This window comes from Lynx canadensis, chromosome B1 (assembly GCF_007474595.2).
Source record: "Lynx canadensis isolate LIC74 chromosome B1, mLynCan4.pri.v2, whole genome shotgun sequence".
NCBI lineage: Eukaryota > Metazoa > Chordata > Mammalia > Carnivora > Felidae > Lynx > Lynx canadensis.
This window is the reverse complement of record NC_044306.2, coordinates 15,707,543-15,723,698: the sequence shown is the minus strand read 5'-3', so window position 1 is coordinate 15,723,698 and position 16,156 is coordinate 15,707,543. Positions and strand designations below refer to the sequence as shown.

Sequence of the window (16,156 nt, the reverse complement as noted above, 5' to 3'; positions counted from 1 at the left end):
ATGAGGCAGGTTATTCACTGCTATGGGAAGCACTAAAGTCAAGTTGACAAGGAATTGACCCAGCCCTCAAGTACACATAGCTTGCCATGGAGAAGTTGTGCTCTGGGAGAAAATGATTGAATTTCATAACATTATTCAACGTGGCCACTAGGGGGAGATCACATGTAGCTATTCTCAAAAGAGTATCTATTCGAGGTCTCCAATTTTTACTAAAAACCTGTCAATAGTACACTAAGGAGAAACTAGGGAAAAAAACCCTCCCTACTTTTAATTTTTTTTTCAACGTTTATTTATTTTTGGGACAGAGAGAGACAGAGCATGAACGGGGGAGGGGCAGAGAGAGAGGGAGACACAGAATCGGAAACAGGCTCCAGGCTCTGAGCCGTCAGCCCAGAGCCCGACGCGGGGCTCGAACTCACGGACCGCGAGATCGTGACCTGAGCTGAAGTCGGACGCTTAACCGACTGCGCCACCCAGGCGCCCCCCCTCCCTACTTTTAAAAAGGCATGCAAGTGAAGTCTCAAAATAGTAGGCAAAAATAATGAAGTCAAAGCAGTGACTGTCATACGGGAAAAGAAAGCAAGACCCAAGTACGTGCCCGCCAGAAGAAATGCACTGTGCACACAGGATACAAATAGGTTAAAAAATAAAAAGAGGAAAAGGTGTAACAGAGAGAGTGTTATCAGGAATGAAAAAGATCATTTTATAAGGAGAAAGGGGTTAGTGTCTCAAGAGGACATAACAATTCTGTATGTTTAAACACAGAGCTTGAAGATACATGAAACAAAAATTGATATAATTGCAAGGAGAAATAGATAAATCCACAATTAGGGTTTGGGAATCCAACATCTCTGTATTCATTTCCTAGGGCTGCTGTAACAAATTTCCACAAACTGGGTGTTTTAACACAGCAGAACTTTATTCTCTCACAGTTCTGGGAGCTAAAAATCCAATATGAAGGTTTAGCAGAATAAAAGGTCAGTGTACAAAAATTAACTATTTCTTTTTTTTTTTTTAATTTTTAAGTGTTTATTTATCTCTGAGAGGGAGAGAGACAGAGAGAGACAGAGTATGAGCAGGTGAGAGGCAGAGAGGGGAGAGGCAGAGAGAGACAGGGAGATACAGAATCCCAAGCAGGCTCCAGGCTCCGAGCTGTCATCACAGAGCCCGAGCCAGGGCTCCAACCCACAAACCCGGGGACCATGACCTAAGCCGAAGTCGGATGCTCAACCGACTGAGCCACCCAGGCGCCCCAACTGGATTTCTCTCTACTGGCAAAAAACACCTGGAAATTGAATTAAGAAATAACATTTACAATAGCATCAAATTTTTACTAAATTTACAAAAACATGAAATATTTAGGAATAAATTTGACAAAATAGGTCCAATACAACGCTGATCAAAGTCTGCGCAAGCTCTTTGGGGGACAGAAATTGACAAACGGATTCTACACTTTACGTGGAAATGCAAAGAACATAGGATGCCAGCAGACTCTCCTGGTAAGGAAAAGATCTCTTTATCCTAATCTTCCGGAGGACGCTGTGTAGACAGGTACACGGTAGTTTTTGTGTTGAGGAAACAGAGACAGCTAGGGGAGGCGGTAGAAAGGGTTTCTGCCTCGGGACCCGCTGCCTGACTCTCCGTCAAGCTTGACTGTTATTTTTCTGATTTATCCAAGGGGAGCGCAGTGCTTTGTCTTAATACAGAAAGAACGTAGCTACCTGCAGATTAATTCGTTTCTTGCAGGTACCCTCTCCTGCCAGGCCCGTTCTTAGGGCTGAGAGAACCCCGACCTCCGTGCGTCGGCAGGCGCCCCAGGCGCAGTCCCCCACCCGGGCCACCGACCCCGCTGCGCCACCGCTGCGCCCTGCGGCGCCTCCGGGGGTAGCTCGGGCCCTGCGGCGGCACACACACCCCGGGGCGCGGCGGGGGTCGGTCTCCTCCGCTCAGCCCCGCGCCGCCCGCGTTCGAGGGCTCTTCCCTCGGCTTCCGGAGACGCGCCGCGGGGAGGGCCTGCCGCGTGCCGGGACACAAGTCTCCAGGGACAGCGGCCCAGGCTGCGCGGCTGCGGTGGCGCAGACGAGGGCCCTGGCCTCGGGGCGGCGGCGGTCGAGGGCAGGCCGGCAAGGGCGCCGGCTCTGATCAGAGCCCTCGGCATTCTCGGTGCCCCCTTCTCAAGCCGCAGCACCCCCAAACCGCCGCCGCGGCAACCCCGAAAGCGGGGCGCGGCCTCGCGCGGGTCCTCCCGGCCGCTGGGTGGGACCGGGCGCGCCCCCTTCCCGCCGGGGACGGTCGCCCTCCGGCTCCGCGGGGAGAGACGACGTCCCGGGCGAGCCCTCCCGGCGCCTCACCCGCCCCAGAGGCGCCTTCGTTCGCTTTGTGAGTCCGCCGCGCCGAAGGCCTCACGCCTCCCGCAGACTGAGTTCAGCGACCGCTTCGCCCTCGGCCTGGGTGGGCGCGTTCGGTTCTCCCCGCCGAGCTGAGGTAGGCGCCCTTTCCTCCCTCCGGAGAGCGACTCTCTGGGCTGCGCGGAGGCCCGTCCGACCTCCCCCCGGCTGGGGCGGGACTGGGACCAGTTCCCCCCCCCACCCCCACCCCGGGGCCTGCGCTCAGCCTTCGCGGGGGTGCAGCCGTTTAACGCCCCACCGTTCGCCTGGGTGGCTCAGTGGGTTCAGGCTCAGGTCAGGACCTCACGGTGCGTGGGTTCGAGCCCCGCAGTGGAGGTTCAGTGTCTCCCTCTCGCTCTCTGCTCCTCCCCCAGGCTCGCTCGCGCTCTCTCCCAAAAAATAAACGTTAAAAGTGAAAAACAAAACAAACAGCCGCACCATTCCTACCTCTGCGTGAGTTTGGTTCATTCAGCAAAGTTTCGTCCCCGCTCCCTGCCTCCTTCCTGTCTGTCTCTTTTTTTAACCACCGCGTACTGTGCTTGACAAGAAGGAAACAAAAATGGCTAAGCCCCTGACCCTGCCTTCAGGGAGCCTACAGTGTAACTCAATGTATCTCCTTTGAAGGATGTCTGCGTTTCAGGGCTCCTGTGTCACTGCGAACTGAAAGGCTCCTTTATCTCCCCACCCACCCTTCCATTCGAGAATTGACCTCCTTCTTGGTTTGTGGGACTTCCAGGCGTTACTTTCTTGCTTGGAGGCCTTTAGGACGTCTCCCTGCTTCCTACAGAATAAAGGCCTAATGCCTCGGCTCCTGGCAGGTGTTCAAAGCCCTCTCACCCCTCCCCGATCTCCAGCCCCATGTAGCTTGCACATGAACTGCCGCGTGGACCCCTGATTTCTTGCATCAAACTATTCGTCCGCTTGAATTCTTTTCCTTCCTTCCTAGCCACCCAATTTGACCTAATTCCTCCTTCTCAACGAAGCGTCCTAAACTGCCTGTTAGAATTGATCTCTCCCTGCTCGGTTTCCCCGTCGCCTTTTTGGTCTACTCTGATGTCTACCGCAGTGCTGTTAAGTCACCTGTCTGACCCCAGGCTCCGGTGCGAGGCCCTGGAGGACAGTGGCCACATCTTTGCTGCGCTCAAGCAGATCTCGTAAGAATGCTTGCTACTTACCGAAGTGACATTGCAGGAATGCACTAAGTCTGCAAATCGGCACAATCTAGGAAACCAGGTTGTCTCCAGCTGTGTCTCCCCACCACCGGGATCATAAAATGGGCACTTTGCAATTCCCCACTCAACCCGATCCGTGCGTGAAGCCTCTCTGCATCAGTTAAGCCCACAAAATAATCTTTGAGGGCCCCAGCTAGGTAGGACACGGGATCTGTCTACACCAGCCACGTAAACTGGTCAAGAAGAGAACAGACATGTGGCCCTTGGCGTTGTGCTGGGACCAAGCCGAAGCCACGACAGTTGGCTCTCTCTCTCCTTACCCTGCAAGAGGTAACGGAAAACAATCTATTTAAGTTTCTGGTTGTAGAATGCTCAGTGATCCGCAGCATTAATCTTTATTAACGTCTAGAAACCAGCTTTTCTAATTGTGTAACACTTGGTCATTACAAAGGTCTCTCACTTTATTACATTTCGTGTCATGCTCACAAATTACTCCACGAGGCAAGTTATTATCTTTGTTTTATGCAGATGTAAACCAAAGCCGTGAGGGCGAGTAGCTTTGCCCAAGCTTTGCACACAACTGGAAGGCAGCAGGCCTCCCAATTCCTATTTCGTGCCCTCTCCCGTGCTGGGGGCAGCGTAGATATTCCTACGAAGTATTGCGCACGCAGCCATCAAAATATACACAAAGCTACTCGACCCATTATTCAGGTGATTTTTCAGGTGAAGAAAGGAAAGAAGCACAGGACTTGGAGATTCTGCTGTAACTAAGTTATTTTTCTTTTGTGTAGTTTGAAATATGTGTCAAAATGTTTCAGAGTTCCTTGGGGCTCCAGCTCTTGATTTGGGTTCGGGTCATGATCCAGGGTTGTGAGATTGAGCCCCGTGTGGAGCCTGCTTGAGATTCTCTCTCCTCTCTCTCTCTCTCTCTCTCTCTCTCTGCCCCTCTCCCCTGCTTGCATACACTTTCTTTCTCTCTCAAATAAAAAAAAAATATATGCATATTTGTATAAATATAGATTTGAGTTCCATTTTAAAAGTGATGAATATAATTTAGAGGCAATAGCTCACCCAAATCCTAACTACCAAGTGTCACTTTTGAAGTCAGTTCCTGGAAACGACTCTCTCTAGACTTACGGAACAATGCCATATGTATAAACTCAGCCATATGAAAATGATGATATTTGACTGTTTTGGGCCTACAAAACTGCAGTTTCATGTGGTTTCACCTAATGGACATATCAGTTTTTTTAGTATACCCTCTTGACCAGGTTTTTTTTTTTTTTTTCCCTACATATTTATTTCTCTTGGGGGGGTAGGGTGGAGATATCACTCCGACCTGTCCTAAGAAAATTTTTTTTTGTGAAAGGAGCCCTCAGTAATATAAGAGGTCTTTGCTTTTTTCTTTTTTTAATTTTTTAAAAATGTTTATTTATTTTTGAGACACAGAGAGACAGAGCATGAACGGGGGAGGGTCAGAGAGAGAGGGAGACACAGAATCTGAAACAGGCTCCAGGCTCTGAGCCATCAGCCCAGAGCCCGACGCGGGGCTCAAACTCACGGACCGTGAGATCATGACCCGAGCCGAAGTCAGATGCTTAACCGACTGAGCCACCCAGGAGCCCCGAAAAGCCTTTTCATTTTGTGCCTCTCCTTTCCAAGAGGCGCACGTACCGTCCTTCATGCTTGTTACAGGTGGTTACAGGCACGTGCAACCAGCACAGAGCTCGTACTCGATCCTTAACATATTAATTGAACTGTCTTCCAGCTGAAGTTCGTTTATGTTTTATAACCTGAAAACAAACGAAACTAAGGGATCATGAAATCTCTTCCACTCTTCCTGCCCCCTCATCATGCACACACATCATAGTTTCCTCTGGTTTCGCTGATGTCTGGTGGTTATCAACGCAGCTTCCTTTCAGGGGATCCTTTGAACAGAAGCAATAAAATAAATTGCCCAGATGAATTCACTGTGTTGTGCTTTTCTCTCTAAGCAGCCAAGTGCAAGTTAGTAAAAACAATTGTTCAACCCCATAAATAGTTTTAATAATGACTAAGCCCCCCAAAAAAACAGAAAAGTGTCCTCCTGCATGTGACGATACAGTTTAGTATTTGAATTGTGTCTTGGCAACTCGAGGACATTGCTTCCCCTCCTTATCTGTGAAATCTGAATATCTGTGAAGCACCTCATGGTAGTGTGTGTGTGTGTGTGTGTGTGTGTGTGTGCATGTGTATAATTAATACGTGTAAAATACAGGCTTTGGGTAAAGGTTAGTGTCTTCTTGCCTCTCTCCTTCTATGTCTCTCTTATGTGTGGCTAATTCTACCCATATCTTGCTCAGTGTGTGTGTAGTTAAGTCTGTGAGTTAAAAGCTTGATAGCGAGAAATGCTTTCATTACACAAGTAAGATAGGACGGGTATGTATTGTCCTTATTTTTTCTGATGGGGAAGCTGCGAACAGAGATGGTAAATAATTTGCATAAGGAGAAAATAGAAAAATATATAAAACACTAGCCCTGTTCAGAAATGCGGTAACAGTAACAAATGCACCAAATATCTACTACTGATTCGATTACATAGTATCTGGTGAGTTCTAGAAGCCAAATACAAACAATGTGCCTGGATGGTACAGTTACCGACTTCACAGGCCACGTGGTTAAGATGTTTCAACCATGACCAAATGCCTGACTAATAGGAAATGCAACAAACCTGAAGTCTATTTTATTCACCAGTGGAGGGGCACCTGGGTGGCTCAGTTGGTTAGTGTCCGACTTTGGCTGAGATTATGGTCTCGCGGTTCATGTGTTTGCGCCCCGCATTAAGCTCTGTGCTGACAGCTCCGAGCCTGGAGCCTGCTTTGGATTCTGTGTCTCCCTCTCTCTGGCCCTCCCCGGCTCATGCTCTGTCTCCCTCTGTCTCTCAATAATAAATAAAGGTTAAAACAATTTTTTAAATAAAATAAAAACACTGGAAAAAGGAATAGCAGAAGGGAAGAAGGAACTAATATTTGGGTTGAACACCTCCTATGCACCATAACGTGTGCCAAATTACACATTACATCTTTTAAATTTCATCATTCTGTGAGGTGGGCACCTCCATTCTATAGTTAACAAAGCTGAGGCTCAGAGAGGTTAAATAACTGCCCCCAAATAATTCAGTCAATAAGTAGAATTAGTTTCAAGTTCATATCTTGGCACTCTTACACGTTGTTGGGGAAGGCACTTTTGTCAAGAAGGTTAAATATTTTCTTTGATTCAATTATTCTACTAATGTAAAGTTATTTTAAGAAGATAATTGAGAATACAGAGAAAAGCTGGTTGTGTAAAATTCCTCATTAGAGAGTTACTCATAATAGACAGAACTTGGAATGACTCTAACAACCGACATTCGGGAAGTGGCTAAACAGTAAAGTGGGGAACTTTCACTTGATGGAATATTACACAGCCAGTAAAATAGCCCTCCCCCCGAAGTTTGTAATCACATGAGAAAGGTTCATATAATAAGGTTAAGTGAAAAGAACAAGATATTAGGATCTATCTATCTGCATAAAACTATATAATAATAACCTCAACTGTTAATAATACACACAGAAAAAGAACAGGAATGCTAACACCAAAATGTTAGCAGCGATGATCTTTGGGCAGTATAATTATATTAATTACTTTTCTCCTTTTACTTTTAATCAAATTGGTTCTTATTTTTCAAACATTAACATTTTTCTGTAAGGATTGCAAATTGTGTCTGGGCCCGGCTCAGAGAAAGAGCTTCCAAAATGGTATAGAGCATAAAGGGCTAGGACCTGTCCCTGTAGTTTCCTGCTGACATTCTCAGAAGGTACTCAGATCATTAAAGACTCAAAGTAGGTCCTCCTGGCTCTCATGTCAGGCAAGATGACAAAGCTCCTGAGGGGAGGAGAAGTGGTGGGGGTGGGGGGTGGTTTGGAAACCTGGCAAGGATTTAATGTTGATCCATTAAAAAAAAAAAAAAAAAAAAAAAGGCAAGCCAACGAGACCAGTCAGGAGCTGAAGTCACACTCAAGCACTTAGGGTATATTGCCTCACTCTGCTTGAAAAGTGTATTTCTCAGACTCTAAAAGGGCCAAAGCTCCTTGACTGTGCTGGAGGCGGGTGGGTTCCATGAAGGAGGGTGGAGAGAAATTCTTTCACGTTTTCACCTAGCCCTGCTGTGTCCGTCCCCTCCTCTCTACGCCACCACTTGTCAGCTCTCACCTAGGTTATGTCAATAACTCCCGGCTATTTGCCTGCCTCTCGCCTGGCTCTTTGCTAGGCCAGTGACTTCGCTGCAGCCAAAGCCATCTTTCTGTGACATCAACCTGATTTTGCTTCTCCGCTGCTCCTCCTTCTGTGGTGCTCCCCAGCTTTGGGGGTAAGAAGCAGTTCCTTACCTGCTTCTGTTCCTGCGGCTGCTACTTAAGGTCTCTGTCAACCTGATCCCACCCACCTCTCTGGCCTCGTTTCTCTCCAGTCTCTCTCCACACCTCCCTGCATCTTCCACCGCAGCCCTACGGATTCACCTGCAAACCCCTGCAACGCTTTCTCTCACTTTCTTCTTCAGCTGTTTCCTGATGTGACTTCTGTCCAACTCCCTACCGCCTGCTCGCTCCCATTTGCAGACACACACACACACACACACACACACACACACACACACACACACACTTTTTGCCCAGTCAACTGCTGAACTGCTGTTCCTCCTTCAAAATTCACCCCAAGATTGTCTTTTCTGGGTAACCTTCCCTGACACACATTCTTCACCCCAACCCTTCATCCTGATTCAAGTGGCTGGTATTAGGGTCCTACTAGCTTCTGTACTCTGCTCTCAGCACTAATCATGATATACTCAGCTGTCTCCAACTAGACCAACATTCTTTTTTTTTAAATTTTTTCAATGTTTATGTATTTTTTGAGAGAGAGAGAGAGAGAGAGAGAGAGAGAGTGAGCGAGTTGGGGAGGGCTAGAGAGAGAGGGAGACACAGAATCCGAAGCAGGCTCCAGCCTCTGAGCTGTCAGCACAGAGCCCAACATGGGGCTTGAACTCACAAACTGTTAAGATAATGACCTGAACCCAAGTCGGATGCTTAACCAACTGAGCCACCTAAGCGCCCCTAGACCAACATTCTTGATAGCAGAGACCATGTCTTAATGACCTTTAGATCCCCAATGTTTGCAAAGCATTCAGTTCTCAATAAATTTTTATTGAATTTCTGAATTATTTAAATAGGATCTGGAAGAAGGAGAGTTTGAGGTAATACCATTTCTATGCTGGAAACAAATCCCAATACCGTCTGTGATCAACAATGCCAGCCTTTCTTCTTTGCTTATCACCATATCTTATTTTTGTTCCTATAGATTCTTTAATGCTTACAGAGATGTGCTTCTCATGGTGTTATCTCAATTTCTGAGGAGATAGATCAGTCCCAAGGAGCATCAACAGCCCCTGCACAGGTATGTCACCTGGCATAGGGCCTTTGACGAGGACAAGTCATTTTAGTCCACACAGAACCGGAGCACAGGTAGGGTGGACTGAGGGTTGTGTAGTGGGGGGAACACTGGAGGCTGGTTCAGCTGGGAAAGCATCAGAGGAATTAGGAATGCTTCCCTGTTGTCAGGCTTCCTTTCTGTCTTCTGCAGTCCCATTTCTACTGTAGGAAAACACAAAGCCCAATCCTGCCATATAAGCAACCAGGATTATAATCAGTCCTGCCTTTCTGTCTCTCTCTCTCTCTCTCTCTCTCTCTCTCTCTCTCACCCCCCTTTTCTTCCCTCACACACATACATATACACACAACATATATATTTATAAAGAAATTGCTCTTTGACTGGTAATCCTGTTTCAAAGTCTTCTGTCCTCATTTTACTTTTTAATTTAAATTACTAGTTCTCTTCCATACCCACTTGGATAAAATCATAAAATTCAAAACAACACTTTAAAAGCTACAACATAATGTCTGAGCTAAAAGGGGTAAAAGTTTTGGGAAGGGACCTGGTTTTTATGTCTGCTGGAATAGAACTCTGATCTTACGTTTGTGTATCAGATATGTCTCAATGTTTCTCCTTTTCCTTTCCCTTATGTTCTTAATTTCTTACAGGCTGAAACTCCAAGACTAGATCATGATAAGTTTCGAAGAGTTCTACACAGCAGCTCAGGAACCCATTCCTTCAGGAATTCCTACCTGGTTTGACCCAGAAGGCAGGGGGCGCTGATGACATCCTCACAGGTCCGTATTGACCTCAAAGGAAAAGCCCTCAAAAGGTGGACACTTCTCTCTGCTCTTGGCCTGATGAACAAATCAGTGCATGCCTTTAATCCATGCATGCAAGCAAACTAAAAATGTCCAAGAGCTCATATCAGAATTTATAGAGTTAATTGTTTTACCGGAGACATTTGTCTTGGACGTGCATGATTTTATTGGTTATTTCTTCTCTCTTTCACATTAATAACCTAAATAATACAGTTCAAAGGACCAAGACCCTGGGAGTCTATATAGAGGTATCTGTGGTGGAATGTATTTCACATTTTAACCAACCCATTGTTCCTTTTGTTAAAAATAGGTTTTCCTGGATCTCACACCACGGAAAAACACAGAAGAAAGAGGAACAATACTCGGGCAAGAATCTAAGGAAATTCTTAACAAACTAGGTTTTCATGTGAAGGAAATGGGGTTTGAAAACTGGCAATGGTAACTTTCATCTTGATTTTTAAAAATTTTTTAATGTTTATTTATTTTTGAGAGATAGAGGGAGAGACAGAGCACGAGCAGGAGAAGGGCAGAGAGAGAGGGAGACACAGAATCCCAAGCAGGCTCCAGGCTCCGAGCTGTCAGCACAGAGCTCGATGTGGGGCTCGAACCCATAAACCGTGAGATCACGACCTGAGCCAAGGTCGGACGCTTAACCGACTGAGCCACCCAGGCACCCCACAAAGTTCCTTTACTTCTTAACAACCCTGTGAAGTAGGGATTATTTTCTCCATTTCATAAGTGAAGAGACTGAGACTCGAGAGAAAATGAGAAGAACTTACAAGCTGCTGAGTCAGGACGTAGACTCCGAGCCTACTCAGTGTTGAACTCCAGAGTCTGTGCCATTGACCCATCATGTGTGTGCTGCTTCACTTGTGTTCTTTATTTCTGATCTTTACCTCAAGTTCAGGATGATTATCGTATATTGGATATCAGGAAGGGTAAGATGAACCTGTTAATAAGCCAAAAGTTTATGGTCATTCTCTGAGGGCAAAGCATTGTGGATATATTTCTCCATAATTACGTATGTAGGGGTATATGTGGTGTGCATACAGTGATGATATTTTTTTTAACTCAAAATCAGGACACATGCCTGGCATAGAACTTTTAAACAATTGTTCGTTTTAAAAATGATAAGAATAGGGGCGCCTGGGTGGCTCAGTCGGTGAAGCGTCCGACTTCGGCTCGGGTCACGATCTCGCGGTCCGTGAGTTCGAGCCCCGCATCGGGCTCTGGGCTGATGGCTCGGAGCCTGGAGCCTGCTTCCGATTCTGTGTCTCCCTCTCTCTGTGCCCCTCCCCCGTTCATGCTCTGTCTCTCTCTGTCTCAAAAATAAATAAACGTTAAAAAAAATTAAAATAAAATAAAATAAAAATGATAAGAATAGACATATCTACTATGTATGTGTATATGTGTTTATGTCTGTGTGTATACATATGTGTGTACACACACACACACACATATATACAGAAATAAATATATACCATGCTGTATACCATTGCTAGACGTCTGGTAGAAGCTGAGAAAATTTCCGAGGCTGAGTTTAGGCTTAACAAAAAGAACACTATGATTAATAGTGGTATCTGATTTGGGTCCTCAAGGGGAAAGTGGTGGCCCAAACGTCTGACATTTGCCATCTTGAGATCATGTACTTACGGTTTCATAAAACTTACATATTAAATTATATGCGTCATTTCAACTAATGCAGGTATGATGGTAACGGAATAGGTGTAACTCTTAAAAAACTGGGGATTGAGGATCACGATGGATCATGGAAAAACATAAAAGTTTCAGGTAAAAACTAAACAGATGGAGAAAGCCACCTATGTTTATACTTTGACATCGTAAAGTGTGTGCATGTGACAAAAGTCACCTTTCTTCGGAGAACAAACCCAGAATGTCCAGGGTGAGCACTGAAAAGAGAATGTCCTCGTTGAATCAGCTGGACTGGAAAATCCCCCTCAGAAGGACTGCTCTCCTCGGTGGTGGCCTAAAGGTCTTCCTAAGATTCTCTGAGGCACCACTGAGACAAAGTAGGCTGTTCAAGAAGACCCTACCAAAGGCTAGTGGGTTAAAAGTAGAAATCAAAAGAGATACTGTAATTTGAGTATGACTTGTGAGACCAGGCCCCTCCCAGGAGTGCACAGGCCCCATCCTTCCCCACACGCAGTGGTGGGAACATGGAGAGGCCTCTCCCGGAATGGTTCTCCTGACTTCTAGCCTGCCTCCGATGAGGGCAGAAATTAGCTTAACTTACACGATTTGGATGCAGTCTGACACCTCAACCAACTGAGAGCCCCCGAGTTCCCTATCACGCCATAGATCAGGATTCTTACATGATAACGTGTTTTTCCTTTTGGATTGATCTGGGGTAGTGATCACATCTTGCCAGGTAATCACATCTCAGTCTAGTAAAATACACGTGATGAAAGGTAAGGGTTCATGGTAACGAGGGGGTCATTGACAAATCGCAGAGGGGGTCATAAACCAAATCGTAGTTTTGGTTTATGTACAAAGTCATTCTCAGGACATGGGTTAAATAAGAAGAAAGAGCAGCATTCTATGACTTGAGAAGTAATCTTCTAAGTTGTATTCATACCTTTGACTGAAATGAAAATAAATCTTTGAATTATTTTTAATCGATTATTTTTTATCGATCTTTCTTGGATTGCGGAAGGGTGACCACCTGTTCCATTTTTTTGTCTGAGACTGAGGAGCTCTCAGGACTCGGGGCTTTGTGTGGCTAAAAGCCACAGTAGTGGGTAAGCCAGGATAGTTGTCACCTCAATTACAGACCTGACTGAGAACCTGATTAAACTGTGAATTCACTTTCTATGAAGATCCACATACACTTGATATTTTGCATACAGTTTCGTGAATTGCAACTTGAGACACATTTGTGAGCCCCAGATGTTCACGGACACTGGGTAAAGAAATTCTGGCCCAAATAAATACATTTTGGATTTTATGTAAGCTTATTTAAATCTTTAATTTCCTGAAGTAAAATGATACTGCATGCAAAGGGTCAAACCTAATTACCTTTTTTTAAATTTATTTTTGTAAATTCACATGCAGGTTAGTTATCGTATAGTGCAACAATAATTTCAGGAGTAGATTCCTTAATGCCCCTTACCTATTTAGCCCCTTCCCCCTTCCCACACCCCTCCAGTAACCCTCTGTTTGTTCTCCATATTGAAGAGTCTCTTATGTTTTGTCCCCCTCCCTGTTTTTATATTACTTTTGAAACCTAATTACCTTTTTGAGATTTTATATAATTTTCAAAAACTTTACTATTAAAGTATGGCTGACATACAGTGTTATATTTAAGGTGTACAGATAGTGATTCAACAATACTATTCTTCACTCACTGCTCACCACGATAAGCATAATTATCATCTGTCACGATTCGACATTATTACAACGTTATTGGCTATATTCCTTCTGCTGTACATTTTATCTTCATGACTTACTTATTTTATGACCAGAAGTTTGTACCTCTCAATTCTCTTCACCTATTTTGTCCATCCCCCCACTCCCTCCCCCCCAACCCCCCCAACCACTAATTAGTTTTCTGTATTTAAGAGTCTGTTTGTTTGCTTGTTTTGTTTTTTAGATTCCACATGTAAGTGAAATCACATGGCATTTGTCTTGCTCTGTCTGACTTATTTCACTTGGTTTAATACCTTCCAGGTCCATCCATGTTGTCGCAAATGGTAAGACTTCATTCTTTTTTATGGCTGAGTAATATTCCATTATACATATACATGTATATACATATATATAATGGAATATACATATATATTATATATATATATCCATCCATGTTGTCGCAAATGGTGTATATGTGTGTGTGTGTGTATACACATACCTCTTCTTTATCCATTCATCTGTTGATGGACAGTTGGGTTGCTTCCGTATCTTGGCCATTGTACCTAATGCTGCAATAAACATAGGAGTGAATATATCTTTTTTCAATTAATTTTTTCATTTTCCTTGGGTAAATACCCAGTAAAGGAATTACTGGATCATGTGGTTTTTCTGTTTTTAATTTTTAAATAACTTTTGTTTGTTTGTTTGTTTGTTTGTTTGTGTTTATTTATTTTGAGATAGGGAGCATGTGCAGGTATGAGTGTACATGAGCTGGGGAGGGGCAGAGAGAGAGAGAGTGGGAGAGAGAGAATCCTAAGTAGGCTCTGTGCTAAAAGCACAGAGCCTAACATGGGGCTCAATCTCACAAAAAGTGAAATCATGACCTGAACCAAAACCTAGAGTTTGATGCTTAACTGACTGAACCCCCAGACACCCCTCTATTTTTAATTTTTTGAGGACCTCTATACTGTTTCTACAGTGGTAGCACCAATTTACATCCCCACCAATAGTGCACAACTGTTGCCTTTTCTCCACATCCTTGCCAACGCTTGTTTGTTTGTCTTTTTGATACTAGCCATTATGACCGGTATGAGGTGATATCTCACTGTGGTTTTGAGTTTTAGTTTCCTGATGATGAGTGATGTTGAGCATCTTCTCATGTGTCTGTTGGCCATCTGTATGTCTTCACTGAAAAAAATGTCTATTCAGGTCCTCTACCTATTTTTTACTACACTTATTTTTGGGGGGTTGTAAAGTTCTTTATATACATTGAATATTAATCCCTTATTGGATATATCTGATATTTGCATATATCTTCTCCCATTCACTACATTGCCTTTTCATTTTGTTCATGGTTTCCTTAGCTGTGCAAAAGCTTTTTATTTTCGTGTAGTCCCAATAGTTTATTTTTGCCTTTGTTTCCCTTGCCTGAAGAGACAGATCCATGAATAGGTTGCTTAGGGTGATGCCCAAGAGATTACTGCCTATGTTTTCTTTTAGGAGTTTTATGGTTTCAGGTCTCACAGTTAGGTATTTAATCCATTTTCAGTTTATTTTTGTGTATGGTGAAAGAAAGTGGTCCAGTTTCATTCTTTTGCATATATAGCTGTCCAGTTTTCCCAACATCATTTATGGAAAAGATTGTCTTTTTCCTGTTGTTTATTATTGCCTCCTTTGCCATACATTAGTTGACTGTCCCATTGATCTATATGTCTATTTTTATGCCAGTATCGATCTTTTTTTGATGACTGTAGCTTTGTAGCATATCTTGGAATCTAGAATCTGATACCACCAGCTTTGTTCTTCTTTCTCAAGATTACTTGGCTATCTGGAGTCTTTTGTGGTTCCATACAAATGTTAGGATTATTTGTTCTAGTTATATAAAAATACTATTGATGTTTTGATAGGGATTGCGTTGAATCTGTAGATTGCTTTGTGTAGTATGGACATTTTAACAATATGAATTCTTCCAATCCATGAGCATGGTATATCTTTCCATTTGTTTGTGTCATCTTCATTTCTTTCATCAGTGTCTTATAGTTTTAAGAGTACAGGTCTTTCATCTCCTTGGTTAAGTTTATTCCAAGGTATTTTATTCTTTTGGGTGCAATTGTAAATGGGATTGTTTTCTTGATTACTCTTTCTGCTACTTGAAGTTAGTGTATAGAAATGTATTCTTTTGGGTGCAATTGGAAATGGGATTGTTTTCTTAATTACTCTTTCTGCTACCTTGAAGTTAGTGTATAGAAATGCATTTCTATATATTAATTTTATATCCTGCAACTTTAGTCAAAATTTACTTTGGCGTCTTTCCTTTTCAGTGATATCTGGAAGCCATGTCAGAAAAATACCAAAAATAGAGGAAGAACAAGAAGATTTACTTGATTAAAAAAGTGGCTGAAAGACACTGAAAGACAAGTTCAGAGAGGGATTCAGGAACATGAGAGAATTTGAAAAATATGATCCAGAAAAAATAGGCAAGGTAAATGTATTTTAAGAATTATACTAGTTCCATATTTAATTATTTTACACTTAAAGATTTTCCAAATTAAAAAAATAGTACATATTCATTATATAAAAATTTGAACCTATGGAAAAATATACCCAAGAAAATGTAAATCACCTAATAACTTAATCACTCGAGATCTTTGCTATGATCATGATGGTACATATTTAGTCTTTTAAAAATTAAATAAATAAAAAATTAGGATTACCCCAATTATTTTTATTTTGTGAACATAGTTATTTTGTGAACATTAGTTATTAGATTGTGGATATTTCAACAAATCATTAACTAGAACTTTAGCATGATTTTCATGTATGCTTAAGATTTTATCAAATGATATACCATAACTTATTTCCCATTCCTGAAAGGAAAAATTTCCATTTTTTCTACTTTATTCTCAACATTCTCCACTCAATACTTCACATCCGGTCACGAAATGTGTGTGGGTTTTTCCCACACCAA

General features: G+C 43.3%; 1 long non-coding RNA gene across 1 annotated transcript; it reads left to right on the top strand.

Annotated features, from left to right (window-relative positions):
- The first annotated feature begins 2,376 nt into the window (after positions 1 to 2,376).
- LOC115511782 lies at positions 2,377 to 10,268 on the top strand. Its single transcript, XR_004343570.1, has 4 exons — positions 2,377 to 2,484; positions 8,930 to 9,025; positions 9,670 to 9,798; positions 10,133 to 10,268. It is a non-coding gene; the product is annotated as an uncharacterized LOC115511782 (long non-coding RNA).
- The last annotated feature ends 5,888 nt before the right edge of the window (positions 10,269 to 16,156 follow it).